This window comes from Sciurus vulgaris (genome assembly GCF_902686455.1).
Source record: "Sciurus vulgaris genome assembly, chromosome: 5".
Lineage (NCBI taxonomy): Eukaryota > Metazoa > Chordata > Mammalia > Rodentia > Sciuridae > Sciurus > Sciurus vulgaris.
Window position 1 is genome coordinate 42887189 of NC_136465.1, and position 15771 is coordinate 42902959.

The following is a 15771-nucleotide window of genomic DNA, read 5'->3' on the forward strand; positions in this document are numbered from 1 at the left end:
TGTGCTCCACCCACTGCTCCGACTTTCAGTTCTTGACTGAAAAACACCAACATCCCACCAGACACCACAGACACATCCTGAAAGACAATGCCAGGACGCTCTTGCCCAGGGAGCAGGACCAGGATAATCCCCCCCCCCCCCATCGCCCAGCTTGTCTTCACTCAGCTCCAATCTCCAGCACCCCTTGGTTCCCACCAGCACAGATTTATTTAAGCCATTCGCCAGGCCACCTATTCTGTATTTCTTGTATTCTTCCTTGGCTCAGCATTGTGTCAAGAATTCCCCCCGCTCTCAACTCTGGTAGTGTATTACGATAAGGTTGAAGAAATGAAATGTTTCTGGGAGAAGATGGAAATGAAGCATGTTGATGTACCAATGGGGCTCAAACTACCAATGGGGCTCTGGAATATTCTTCAACCAATGTGTTTTTATATTGGCAGCAAAACCAAAATAAAAAGCTTAAAAGTTCTTGTGGAGAAGCCTCAGGCCCATGAGTATGTCTGCAGGCCCCAGTTTGAGGGAAGCAATATGGGGTACATGCAGGGAAAGTGGGCAAACCTGGGACTGGGAGGAGACATTGCTGTCTTTGTCCTGAAGGCAGCCTCAGTGAGGAACACCAGCTCTCACGCTGTGACTTTATATGCTTCTGCATTTTTTATGTATACACATTTGTAAAGGCTTGGAGTCAAGAGCTCTGAACTGCCCTAGATTTCACTCTGCATTGCTCAGCTGGGCTCACGAGGCCCTCTGTGTTCTGCTTCCTGTTTATCTCCCAGGATCCTCTCTCCTCCGTGGTCACCTCCTTCCCTGTGCCCTGCCTCTAGTCACCCTACTTTCCCTGCTCAGTGTTCCTGGTGCTGTACTCTCCTCACATCTAGGTACTTCCTTCATGCTGCTCTCTCCTTCTGGAATTTTCTTGCCTTCTTCTGCACCCTCCTTTACCTGGTTGACTCTCAACCCTCAGATATCAGCTTGAGTTTTCTCCTTCCTGACGTTGTATTTCTGTGAGCAAGGCATGCGCACAATGATCTTAAAACTGCTTATTTCACAGTCTGTCTCCCCAGAAGGTTAAAAACTCCATGGGTGTAGAGGCTCTATCTATTTCGCTCACCAGCACATCTCCAGCATCTACCTGGCACAGGAACTTGAACATAGTAGGTTCTTTAAAAAAAAAAAAAAAATGTTGTTGGAAAAGAGGGAGGGGGCAGAGGACCCAAGAAACAGAGTGTTAAACAAATGGTCACAACTACTATTGTGGTGGAGGGGAACTGGGCCCCCTGGCTCACACATGTAATCCCAGAAACTAGGGAGGCTGAGCTGGAAGGATGGCAAGTTCAAGGTCAGCCTTGGACATTTAGGGAGACCTCAAAATAAAAATATTTTAAAACTGGGGGTGTAGCTCAGTGGTAGAGCACCCTACATTCAATTTCCAGCACAAACAAAACAAAACAACAACGAAGAAATCTCTTTGCTGTTACTGAACTTAAAGAGAGGGGTAATCTATGTGACTAGGATGTGGGGATGGACTGAGTATAGAAGTGACAATTGAATCAATTTCAGCACCTGAAAATACAGAATCTTCAGTAGCCTCCGAGGAAGCAACCAAATTGTTCGAAGTAGCCATTGCTCTTGGAAGATGCAGCAGGGCTCAGAGATATTCATGACTATATTCCTGTGTGGATACACAAATTTACAACTGCCCATCACTTTTCAAAACTGACTTGATGAGTTGGAGATGTGACTCGGTGGTAGAGTGCTTGCCTAACATTCATGAGGCCTTGGGTATAATCCCAATACCATAAGTAAGTAAATAAGTAAGTAAGTAAGTAAATAAATAAATAAATAAATTTGTTAGTAAATCTAATTCCCTATCAATTAAAATGTAACTTGCAGCTGTGACCACTACATAGCCTAACAGGATAAAAGGACCACAAGCACAAGTGTGCATTCTTCGCCAGTCAGTACTCATTGGAAATCTTTTGCAGGAAGAAGACAATTCTAGCACAGCTGAAGGCTGCCACCTAGTGGACATTCTGATGATGATATGGTTTTTGTAAGTGTATCAGTTTCAAGGCTGTCCCAGGCAGGAAGTAAATGCAACACTCTGCATGGGTATATAGTTTTAATTTCTGTTTTGAACCTTAAATTTAAAATCAGATCTACTAGTCTGATCTAGAGCTAGAAAAACAATCAACAAATCTATCTTCTCTGAAGCTACCTTCCTCAGGTCAAGAGTGACCCTGGAGCTAAATTTATGCCACTGGACAGACATACCACAGAGCCCAGGAGAGGTCAGCATCTATACCTCAGTAACCAGGGGGCCTGAGTTCTAGAACTCACGTGCACCACCATGTCACTCTGGGTCTATCTTTCCTCTATGACTGTTTCCTTCTGAGTGGTCGCCAGAGGATGGGGAGGATAGAGGGGAGGGATAGGGTGACTGGGCAAGAGGTACAATGTTACAGTTAGATAAAGAGGAATAAGTCCTGCTGCTCCCATGCAGGGTGACTATGGTTACTATAAGATATTTCATAATATCTACAAGGGAGGAATTTGAATGATCTTACCACTAAGAAAAGATAAATGTATGAAGTAATGGGTATGCTAAAAATCCTGATTTGATTATTATACAGTGTGCTGGGTCCTTGAGAAACTCCAGTGAAAAAGCAGGTAACATAATTAGTAAGATAGTAGGGTCACTGTGGTTGTTTTAGGAAGAACTGAGAAAATTCTAGAATAATTAGATAGTAGCCTCATTGATTGGATGTGGAAGTGAAAAAGATGCAAGTATCCAAGGTGATTCCCAGGCCTCAGGTCAGAGGCAACTGGGTGGATTATTGCCATTCACTGAATTGAAGGACATAGGAAGACCACGTGTGGAAGAAGATCATGAGCTCAGGGAAGTTTAAAGAGAGGCTCATGGAAGACCCAAAGGAATACGATAGCAGGCAACTAAAGAGACCAATTTGGAGCTCAGAAGAACCATTCAACTACAACATGTGATAAACTGATGGCATTTGACAGAGTGTAGTGAGAAGAGGGCACAGAACCAATATTCAACATTTGGGGAAATGCAGGATTTGGAGCAGGTGACGGAGACTCTAAAGGGGAGCTAGTAACACAGGAAAAAAAAAAAAAAAACATAAGAACATAGTGCTGTAGAAGCCAAGAGGAGAAGGCTCACTCCCATGAATGGACTCAGTGGAGCAAGTCACATGGGGATGAAGAGTGAACGCTGGCTTCAGAGAACTTGTTAATGGTGATGCGTCATCTGTGGAGTCATGGAGCCAGGAGGAGGTGGAAGGAAGGGTTCACAGTGGAAAAATGTGAACCTGGGAGTTTAGGGTCTGGCAGTGGCAGTGAGAAGAGAGAGGAAGGTGGCTAGAGATTGTGCATGGAGGTCAAGGCCAGATTCTTAATTTGGTGAAGACTTACAGAAAGGACGGAGCCAGTCAAGATAGAGAGGTAGAAAGCCCAGATCAGAGAGATAATAACTAATGTATTAGTTAAAGTTCCCAAGAAGTATGTAGGGATCTAGGGCGCTGATACACCTTTGACCTTAGGGAGCAAAACCCTTCTTCCACTGTAACTGAAAGACAAGGGAAGCAGACCATGTGATAGGGAGAGATTAAGGCATCTCTAGCTCCAATTTCTCCATAAATTTGGTGATAACATCATTAGCTTCAAAGTGAGAGAGATGGATGGAAGCAGAGGTTTAAGAAGACAGAAACTGTGAGCTCTCTAATGAAATGTATTCAGCTTTCCAAGGCTGAATCAAGGTGACCGCAATCTAATGGTACCCATCTGGGTAGCTCTGTGGCTTCCTCCAGTAGAGTTCAGTGACCACAAGCTGACAGCAGATGAACAGCTTCCCTTGAAATGAGAATCTTCCAAGTGGGAATGAAGGAAGAACAGAGAGCAGAAGAATTTAAAACACATTCTAGTGTTCAGTAGAAATGATGGACTTCAGAATCTAAGATGAATAGAGAGAAGTGAAGACAGAATGGGACAGAGTAGACCAAGGGGAGAGAAAAGAGGATGTCAACCGACTAACAGCTCCACAAAGTCAAGCAGTGATAGGCTCTGAGACATGGGCATATGCAGGTGGCAACACTTCAGGCATAAAATACTTTAATACTACATCATAGACTATCACACCCTTCTCTCACTACATGAAGGACACACTTGGGTTCATGGCAATTATTTTGAAGTATTGAATGAATGAATGCATGACTAGGAACTGGCTCCTGACATGAGCATGAGCCCCCAAGGAAACCATAAAACATTCCCTGAGGTCTGCTGTGCTCAGAATCCAATGAGCCCAACAGACATGGGTTTTGCCCCAAGAGGCTTGCTCTTCTGTGAGGGAAGTCAGACATAGACACCACATTGCAAAACATCAATTAACATCGGTACACATATTGTTGAGAAAGAGGTACAGAAAACCTCTTGGATCATCCATATGGGCAGCCAAGCTGGCTATGCACAATTCTGATTTGTTTGAGCCCTGGCAGAATTGACTATCCCAGAGAATCAATTGATTAGTGGCCTTGGGAAATATATTTTGCCTGGTAACAATTAGTTAAAATTCATTGAACACCTACCATGGCTCATATGTTCTATTGATAGTACCTACCATATGTAATATTATCTCCATATTCCAGATGCAGAAACCGAATTCTAGAGAAATTACTAATCAAAAATCACTTTTGCCAATTACTGGTAAAGGTAGGATTCGAACTTAGCTGTACCTCAGTCTGGTCTCTTTGTTCCATAGCACGTTCATTGTTCATTCTTATGGAGGAAATGTATGAAATAACACATTTTCCTTATGATTTGGTTAAGGAAATTGAATGCTTCAGTGTTAGACATATAGACAATCACAGTAACAGATTTATATTAAAATACGTATAATTGCACAAATTATGACAGTAGAACTTCTCTCACACAGCCACAAACTGGGAACCAGGTGAGAAAACAATGCTTTATTACACAAATGAACACCATATTATTACTAAAATGAGAAATAGGTAGGCTACAAATATATATGTATATGCAAATATATACACATGTATATATATGATTATTGCTGGTTAAAATATTTATACCACATTCAAGTTTCACAGTTGTGAGTGTTCTTAGTCTATAAAACAAGATGGTCTCTAAGAAACTGATGCTAAAACATCAGGGTGAAAAATCCATGGGTCCAGAGGGATTTCTGCCTCCTCTAGTCCTAAGGAGAGGCCAAATTCTACTGGGACGGCTAATTTTTTTTCTTTATTTCAGGTTTAAATCAACTATCAAAAAATGTTATGCCTTGATGAATACACCAGGTACGTTACTTCATTCAAGCATTTAGTAAGTGACTATCACAAGCTAGCATTTTGGGTAAAACAAATGTATATGATGTTTACATCCACATAGGTCCTCTTTCACTTACCTGGGGCTCTGCAAGTTAATTAGACCCCTTTCTCCTTCGTATATTGCTCCCTCTGTATGTATGCTTATCTAGATCAATGATGAGAACAGCTAACAGTTTAGTGGGAAAAGATGAAGTATTCAGAAAACTGTTTGGATAAATGTGGTAACTAACATGTAAACTTGGTTCCAGAAAGCTACCAATATTGGTTAACACCACCAGACTCTGTTGGAAGCACACCTGGGGAGCTTCCAACTCCAAAGCAGTCATAATGCTGGCAAGAACTAATTCCACAGGAAAAGAAAACACAGGAAGAATTCGTCTCTGCTGTCCAAAGGCATCACGTTCTGGGAGCAATGTCAAGAGTCCATTTCTTGAATCTCTGGTGTCAAATAAATTGTGACTTTTTGTGGTTGGTAGAGAACTATGAGTAAATGTTTTTCACATTTTTCACATGTTTCATAAGGATCTGTCTTTACTTTCTTATAAGGCCCCTACTGTGCATTGAATGAATGCTATTTAATGTCAAAAAGTCAAAAAAAATTTTTTTTCCACTTCTGGATATTCCTTTTCAATTCAGATTCACGCTCATTTTGAGTCCTTAAAACGTTTTCTAGGATTATACGTGGCTGCCGCCATTTTGAGACAACAGCCAGGCCCCATAGGACCCCTGGCCAGACTGACTGAGCCTCATCTCCAGGATCCCTCAGCCCGACTGATCATTCCCTGCCTCCAGGGCCCTCACATGGACTGGCTGCTCCCTGCCGCCAGGATCCTCAGACCAACTGACTGCGCCCTATCACCAGGCCCCCAAACCAACTGATTGCACCTGGCCTCCAGGATTGCACAACCACACCAAACACACCCGACCTCCAGGACCCCTGCCTGACCAACCACACCCCACCTCCAGGACCTCTAGCTGACCACATCCACATCCAAGCTGCAGCTCCCCATTTGCCAGCACATTTGGATTGGCCATTTGGAGTGGCCATCTTGGATAATCCTGGAAGCCATAGCTCTGATCTTTAGATGGGGCAAGTCCCATCCTGAGACGCCTGCTGGAGACCTGAAGTTCATTGTCAGGTACCTCTCATGCATCAGACTACTGAACACTGGGAGGTTTGAATACTATATGACTGTTATAGTGTAGATTTTCTTTTATCTCCTTATTGGACAATTTTAAGTTTTCATTTCTTTACTTTTCTTGCTCTCTTTTTCTTTTTGTATACCTGTTCCCTCAGAGTCTCTTTCTCCCTTTTTGCATGCTAACATCCAATTTCTTTTGATTATACTCTCACCCTTTCTATTATCTAGAACTTCTGTATATTCTTTTCTTATCCCATTAACAGCTTCATTCTACATACCTCTGCATCCTCTTTGTCCCCCATTAGAAACTGCAGATCTTATTGCAAATCTGTTTGTTATACTGAAGATAATTTTTGAACTCATTCTGTTTATTATGACAATATTGTTAATGTCCTCTAGGGGCTATTTGGTCTAGGATTGCATAGTGTCTGAATTGGGCACTGCTAATATTGATCTTCCCTTAAAGAAAAGGTTTTGGAAACCTATAGGGCAACTATAAGCCTATGGGGGAAATCTGCAATACCCTAGATCTTCACTGCTAGAGGGGAAGATACATGAACGACATGAAAAAACAAGGAAAGAAAATGATCCAAACAAATCTAGATTCTATATTAATAGAATCCAATGACAGTATGGTAGAAGAAACGTCAGAAAAGGATTTCATATTATATGATTAAAATGATTATACATGATTAAGATGATTCATGAAGCAAAGGATGAGATAAGAGAGCAAATGCAGGCAATGAATGATAATACCAATAAGCAGTTGAAAGAGCAACTGCAGGAAGCAAAAGATCATTTCAACAAAGAGATAGAGATTCTAAAAAAAAAAAAAAAAAAACAAACGGAAATCCTTGAAATGAAGGAAACAATAAACTGAATAAAAAACTCAATGGAAAGCATCACCAAAAGACTAGACCACTTGGAAGATAGAACCTCAGACAATGAAGACAAAATATTTAATCTTGAAAATAAAGTTGCCCAAACAGAGAAGATGGTAAGAAATCATGAACAGAATCTCCAAGAACTATGGGACATCATGAAAAGACCAAATTTAAGAATTATTGGGATTGAGGAAGGCACAGAGACACAAACCAAAGTAATGAACAACCTATTTAATGAAATAATATCAGAAAATTTCCCAAACCTGAAGAATGAAATGGAAAATCAAATACAAGAGGCTTACAGAACACCAAATGCACAAAATCACAACAGATCCACACCTATAATGAAAATGCCTAACATTCAAAATAAAGATAGGATTTTGAAGAACACTAGAGAAAAGCATCAGATTACATATAGGGGAAGACCAATACAGAGCAGCCAACTTCTCAACCCAGACTCTAAAAGCTAGAAGGGCCTGGAACAACATATTTCAAACTCTGAAAGAACATGGTTGCCAACCAAGAATCCTATACCCAGCAAAACTAACCTTCAGATTTGAAGATGAAATAAAATCTTTCCATGATAAACAAAAGTTAAAAGAATTTACAAATAGAAAGCCTGCACTACAGAATGTTCTCAACAAAATATTCCATGAGGAGGAAAAGAAAAACAACAATGTAGGTCAGCAAAGGGAGGAACTACCTTAGAGAAAAACCCACTCAAAGGAGAAACCAAGCCAAGTTAAAAATAAAAAATAAGCCAAATGACTGGGAATACAAATCATATCCCAATAATAACCCTGAACGCTAATGGCCTAAATTCATCAATCAAAAGACATAGACTGGCAGAATGGATTAAAAAGAAGGCCCCAACAATATGCTGCTTGCAAGAGACTCATCTCATAGAAAAAGACATCCACAGACTAAAGGTGAAAGGATGGGAAAAAAACTACCATGCACATGGACTCAGTAAAAAAGCGGGGGTTTCCATCCTTATATCAGATAAAGTGGACTTCAAGCCAAAGTTAGTCAGAAGAGATAAAGAAGGACATTTCATACTGCTTAAGGGAACCATAAATCAGGAAGACATAACGATAGCAAATATTTATGCCCCAAACAATGGTGCATCCCTGTACATCAACAAATCCTTCTCAATTTCAGGAATCAAATAGACCACAACACAATAATTCTGGGTGACTTTAACACACTGCTGTCACCACTAGATAGATCTTCCAAACAAAAACCAACCAAAGAAACCATATAACAAAGAACTCAATAACACAATCAATAACCTAGACTTAATAGACATATATGGAATATTCCATCCATCAAGGAGCGAATTTACTTTCTTCTCAGCAACACATGGAACCTTCTCGAAAATAGACCATATGTTATGCCACAAAGCAGCCCTTAGGAAATGCAAAAAAATAGAGAAACTGCCTTGTGTTCTATCAGATCATAATGGAATGAGAGTAGAAACCAATGACAAAATAAAAAAATAGAAATTACTCCAACACCTGGAGACTAAATAATATGCTATTGAATGAAACATGAATAACAGAAAACATCAGGGAGGAGATAAAAAAAATTCTTAGAGGTCAATGAGAACAATGATACAACATATCAAAATCTCTGGGACACTATGAAAACAGTACTAAGAGGAAAATTCATTGCATGGAGCGCATTCCAGAAAATAATGAAAAGTCAACAACTAAATGACCTAAAATTACAGCTCAAAGCCCTAGAAAAGGAAGGACAGAATAACAGCAAAAGTAGTAGAAGACAGGAAATAATTAAAATCAGAGCTCAAATCAATGAAATTGAAACAAAAGAAATAATTCAAAAACTTGACAAAACAAAAAGTTGGTTCTTTGAAAAAGTAAACAAAATAGTCAAATCCTTAGCCACACTAACAAAGAGGAGAGAGAAAACTCAAATTACTAAAATTTGTCATGAAAAAGGAAATATCACAACAGACACCACTGAGATACAGAACATAATGAGAAGCTACTTCGAAAATCTGTATTCCAAAAAATAGAAACTACTGAAGACATTGACAAATTTCTAGAGACATATGCTCCTCCCAAACTGAACCAGGAGGACATACACAATTTAAACAGATCAATATTAAGCAAAAAATAGAAGAAGCCATTAAAAACCTACTATCCAAGAAAAGCCCAGGACTAGACGGATTCTCAGCCGGGTTCTACAAGACCTTCAAAGAAGGACTCATTCCAATATTTCTCAAAGTATTGCAGGACATAGAAAAGGAGGGTACCCTACCAAACTCATTCTATGAAGCTAATATCACCCTCATACCCAAACTAGGCAAAGACACATCAAGGAAAGAATATTTTAGACCAATATCCTTGATGAATACAGATGCAAAGATCCTTAACAAAATATTGCAAATCGTATCCAAAAACATATTAAGAAAATTGTGCGCCACGATTAAGTGGGGTTCATCCCTGGAATGCAAGGATGGTTTAACATCCGTAAATCAATAAACATAATCCACCATGTCAATACACTTAAGGCTAAGAATTATATGGTTATTTCAATTGACACAGAAAAAGCGTTTGACAAAATACAACACCCCTTCATGCTCAAAACACTAGAAAAAATAGGGATAGTAGGAACATACCTGAACATTGTAAAGGCTATTTATGCTAAGCCCATGGCCAACATCATTCTTAATGGAGAAAAACTGAAACCATTCCCTTTAAAAACGGGAACAAGACAGGGATGTTCTCTTTCATCACTTCTATTCAACATTGTCCTCAAAACTCTAGCCACAGCAATTAGACAGACTAAAGAAATTAAAGGGATACAAATAGGAAAAGAGGAACTTAAGCTGTCACTATTTGCGGATGACATGATTCTATATTTAGAGGATCCAAAAACCTCCTCCAGAAAACTTCTAGACCTCATCAATGAATTCAGCAAAATAGCAGGCTATAAAATTAACATGCATAAATCTAAAGCATTTTTATACACAAGCAATGAAACATCTGAAAGGGAGATGAGGAAAACAACTCCATTTGCAATAGCCTCAAATTGCGTGATTATTTCGATAGATGCAGAAAAAGCATTTGATAAAATACAGCATCCCTTCCTGCTCAAAACACTGGAAAAAATAGGGATAGTGGGAACATTCCTTAACATTGTAAAGGCCATCTACGCTAAGCCCATGGCCAATATCATTCTAAATGGTGAAAACCTGAAAGGATTCCCCCTAAAAACTGTAACAAGGCAGGGATGCCCTCTTTTACCACTTCTATTCAACATTGTCCTTGAAACTCTAGCCAGAACAATTAGACAGACCAAGGAAATTAAAGGAAAAGAAGAACTCAAACTATCCCTATTTGCTGATGACAGGATTAAATATTTAGAGGAACCAGGACATTCCACCAGAAAACTTTTAGAACTCATAAGTGAATTCGGTCAAGTAGCAGGATATAAGATCAATGCCCATAAATCTAATGCTTTTTTATACATTAGTGATGAATCTTCAGAAAGAGAAGTTAGGAAAACTATTACATTCAAAATAGCCTCGAAAAAAATAAAATACTTGGGCATCAATCTAACAAAAGAGGCGAAAGACCTCTACAATGAGAACTACAGAACAATGAAGAAAGAAATTGAAGAAAACCTTAGAAGATAGAAAGATCTCCCATGTTCTTGGATAGGCAGAACTACTATTGTCAAAATGGCCATACTACCAAAAGTGCTATACAGATTCAATGCAATTCCAATTAAAATCCCAATGTACCTCACAGAAATAGAGCAAGCAATCATGAAATTCATCTGGAAGAATAAAAAACCCAGAATAGCTAAAGCAATCCTTAGCAGGAAGAGTGAAGCAGTGGGTATCACAATACCAGAACTTCAACTGTACTACAAAGCAATAGTAACAAAAAGAGCATGGTATTGGTACCAAAATAGACAGGAAGATCAATGGTACCTAATAGAGGACATGGACACAAACCCAAATAAATACAATTTTCTCATATTAGACAAAGGTGCCAAAAACATGCAATGGAGAAAAGATAGCCTCTTCAACAGATGGTGCTGGGAAAACTGGAAATCCATATGCAACAGAATGAAACTAAACCACTATCTCTCACCCTGCACAAAAAGCAACTCAAAATGGATCAAGGACCTCGGAATCAGACCAGAGACCCTTCATCTTATAGAAGAAAAAGTAGGTCCAAATCTTCAACATGTTGGCTTAGGATCAGACTTCCTTAACAGGACTCCCATAGCACAAGAAATAAAAGCAAGAATCAATAACTGGGATAGATTCAAACTAAAAAGCTTTCTCTCAGCAAAGGAAACTATCAGTAATGTGAAGAGAGAGCCTACAGAGTGGGAGAAAATCTTTGCCACTCATACTTCAGATAAAGCACTAATTTCCAGAATATATAAAGAACTCAAAAAACTCTACACCAAGAATACAAATAATCTGATCAATAAATGGGCTAAGGAAATGAACAGACACTTCACAGAAGAAGATCCACAAGCAATCAATAGATATATGAAAAAATGTTCAACATCTCTAGTAAAAAGAGAAATGCAAATCAAAACTACCCTAAGATTCCATCTCACCCCAATTAGAATGGCGATCATCAAGAATACAAGCAACAGTAGGTGTTGGCAAGGATGTGGGGAAAAGGTACACTCATACATTGCTGGTAGGGCTGCAGATTAGTGCAGCCACTCTGGAAAGCAGTGTGGAGATTCCTAAGAAAGCTTGGAATGGAACCACCATTTGACCCAGCTATCCCACTCCTTGGCCTATACCCAAAGGACTTAAAATCAGCATACTACAGAGATACAGCCACATCAATGTTCATAGCTGCTCAATTCACAATAGCCAGATTGTGGAACCAACCTAGATGCCCTTCAATTGATGAATGGATAAAGAAACTGTGGTATATATATACAATGGAATATTACTCAACTATAAAGAATAATAAAATTATGGCATCTGCAGGCAAATGGATGAAATTGGAGAATGTCATGCTAAGTGAGATAAGCCAATCTCAAAAAACTAAAGGACGTATGATCTCGCTGATAAGCTGATGATGACACATAATGGGGGGTTGGAGGGGGGCAAGAATGGAGGAAGGAGGGACTGTATAGAGGGAAAAGAGTGTTGGTAGGGGTGGGGGGGGAGGAAAAAATAACAGAATGTATCAAACACCATTACCCTGTGTAGATGTATGATTACACAAATGGTATGCCTTTACTTCATGTACAAACAGAAACAACATGTATCCCATTTGTTTACAATAAAAATTAATTTAAAAAAAGTAGAAACTTAAAAGAATGTTTTCTAACATATTTTATCATAAAATTTAGATATAACTTTGAAAGTACTCTTAAAAATCTTCAAGCACCAAATCCTCTAGGTTTAGGGTACATTTTATAAGTTAAAAAACTAAATGTTCAGAGTAAGTTATTTCAATTCTGGTTTCAAAGAAGTACATAAATCTGATTTTGGTAAATTGAGTCATTTAAAATATATATATGATAAATCTCACTTCTGGAAATAAATACAAAAGAATTGAGATAGGCTGTCAATGCTACATGTGTATACTCATTCACTGCAACTTTGTTCAGAACAGTTAAAATGTGGAAGCAACGTAAATGTCCATCCATGGATGAATGGGTTTAAAAATATACATACAGTAGAATATTATTCAATCTTAAACAAGGAGGGTGCAGCTCAGTGGTAAAGTGTATTCTTAGTAAGCTCAAAGCCAGGGCTTAATCCCCAACACCAGAAAAAATAAAAAAGAAAGAATCCTGTCATGCTATCCTGTGGATGAACCCTGGATGCACTAGGTTAAGTGAAATAAGCCAATCACAATGAGACAAATACTATGCGGTTCCACTTCTATGACGTATCTAATGTAGTCACACTCATAGAAACAGCAGCATTGTGATTTCAAGGACTGAAATAGGGAAGAGAGAAAACAATTGTTCAGTGGGCATAGAATCTCAGTCCTGCAAGATGAAAAGATTCTAGAAGTCTGTTGTATTAAAAACTGTTAAGAGGGGGTTGGGAATGTAGCTCAGTGGTAGAGCCCTTGCCTACCATGCCCTAGGTTTGATCCCCAGAACCACACTCACACAATATTAAGAGGGTGAATATGCGTTACGTATTTTTTAATACACAAACACATGTATAGCAAATATATGTAGTAGTAAATCTCTCCAGACTTGTACCAAGCAGGATATACATATATTCTCATTCTCTCTCTCTCTCTCTCTCTCTCTCTCTCTCTCTCTCTCTCTCTCTCTCTCATACACACACACACACACACACACACACACACACACACACACACACACTCTTTAAGTATGGAGAGAGAAATGGGGAAGATTGACTGACTCTCTCACTTTCTGTTCACCATACAACCAATCAAACCTTAAGAAAGACTCTCCAGGGTCTGGGGTTGTGGCTCAGGGGTAGAGTGCTTACCTTGCATGTGTGAGGCACTGGATTCCATCCTCAGTACCACATATAAAATAATATAAAATAAAAAATAAAAGACTCAAGTGTTGTATCAGTGATGCTGAAGGGTGGGGTCAGAATAAAAATGCAAAAGAGGTCTTAAACAAGAGGGTAGATACATAGATGCATGTATTTTAATTTATTCTCTGAGGTGTGTGTGTGTTCACACGTGCATAAGAAAGAAGGGAAAATGTATTGGGAGCGTGGGAGGTTATTGTCATTTGGTCATTAAATAGATAAAGCTAAATACCTAGCACTCAAAGTTTCGGTAAAAAAAAATGCAGATTTTTAAAAAAGTAGGCGCAGTAATGAAGAGGGCAGGAAGGAGGAGGACCGAGTACCATGGGTCCTGCCAGGGGCTTTGCTGAGAAAGCCAAGGTAAGGCTGAAGGGAGCCAGGTGAGAAGGCGCCAAGAGGACTGCAGGCAACAAAAGTGGCACTCTTTTAAAGACCCAGGGGCCTGGTACTTTTGATGATCCCCAAAGCTCAGATCAGGAGAGCAGAAATACCAATGTGCCGATCAAAGGGGACTCTAGGAAGAAGTGGAGATTAAGGAGGGTCTCAGTGCTCTGGCTAGGCTGGACTTGATCCCAGTGGAAACCACAGACTTGCTAGGTAGGAAGTGACATGATCAGCTCTACCTTGTTTAGCATTGCACTTACCGTCTGGAGAAGGGGACCAGAGGAGGACACCCCTGGGTGTGGCTAAGAAGGTGCCCCAGGGCGTGGCTAAGAGAGCAGGTGTGGATTTAGTTCTTGCAGAAACAGGAATGAAACGAGGTGGAAAGAGCTCAGGTTTATGTTTCTTGGTGAACTTCACTTGGCAGGTGGACCTGAGTGAGGGACAGGTTTATGTCTCAAGAAGGCTAACCTAACTTGGCGAGGGGACATGGGGAGTGAGGGAGTAAGCAAGGATGCTACCGAGTTTTCTGGCTGAGCAACTGAGAGGATGGTGGTGTCCTCCCGAACTTGAATTTTGGTGGAGGAGGAAATTATGCAGAAATATGTGTCTGTTATGAACAAGCAGAGCTTGAAATGGCTGTGTTCTACATTCTTTCTTCCTCCCATTCCTATCACCCCAGATAATACTCGGTATTTCTCATCATAAATCATAGAAAACAAGGCAGGAAAGGATCTTGGATTTCATCCCCTCCATTCTATGCCTGAGGAAATGAAGATCCAAAGGATTTATGAGACTTCTCCAAAGATGCACAGGACTCTAACCTCAAACTCACTCCTTGACCCACAGCCAATGCTGAGGGCTCCTTTCCAATACTCTGTGAAGGTCTTCTCAGCAGTTTTGTTTGCTGTGGTCCTGGCAATGGAACCCAGGGCCTTATGCATGTTCTACCACTGGGCCACTTGCCCAAACCCTTTTCATAGTTATCATCCTCATTCTCTTTTTTGTTCTTGTTGTTCATGGTACTGGGGATTGAACCCAGGGGTACTGTACAACTGAACTACATCCCTAGTCCTTTAAATTTTTTATTCTCTGACAAGGTCTCTCTAAGTTGATGAGGCTGGCCTTGAACTTGCCATCCTGAGTTGCTGGGATTCCAGGCGTGCATCACTGTACCCAGCTCATAGTCATCATCTGGACTACTTGCCCTGAACAAGAAGCTGAGCCTCCTGAAGTACGTGCTTCTACAGGTCTCATGTTGGCCTTCTTTGGCCTTCTCTTTGGCCTTCTTACTAGCTCAGGCAGCTGTGCACAGCAAAGTCCTACATTCACAAAAGTAAAACTAATCAAAAGCATTAGAAAAGTTTAAAAACAGTTCAAGTTGTTCGCTGGTCAGTTTACCCATAGGAATCTCATTAGGTCATTTCATTTTTCACTATGATTACTTAAAACAACATAAA

The 15771-nt window shown here is 39.9% G+C and overlaps 1 protein-coding gene across 1 annotated transcript in view; it reads right to left on the minus strand.

Annotated features, from left to right (window-relative positions):
* The window catches only part of PDGFRL (platelet derived growth factor receptor like), a 55428-nt gene that overhangs the window by 26180 nt on the left and 13477 nt on the right, over positions 1 to 15771 (minus strand). The gene's annotated exons all lie outside the window — the stretch shown is intronic.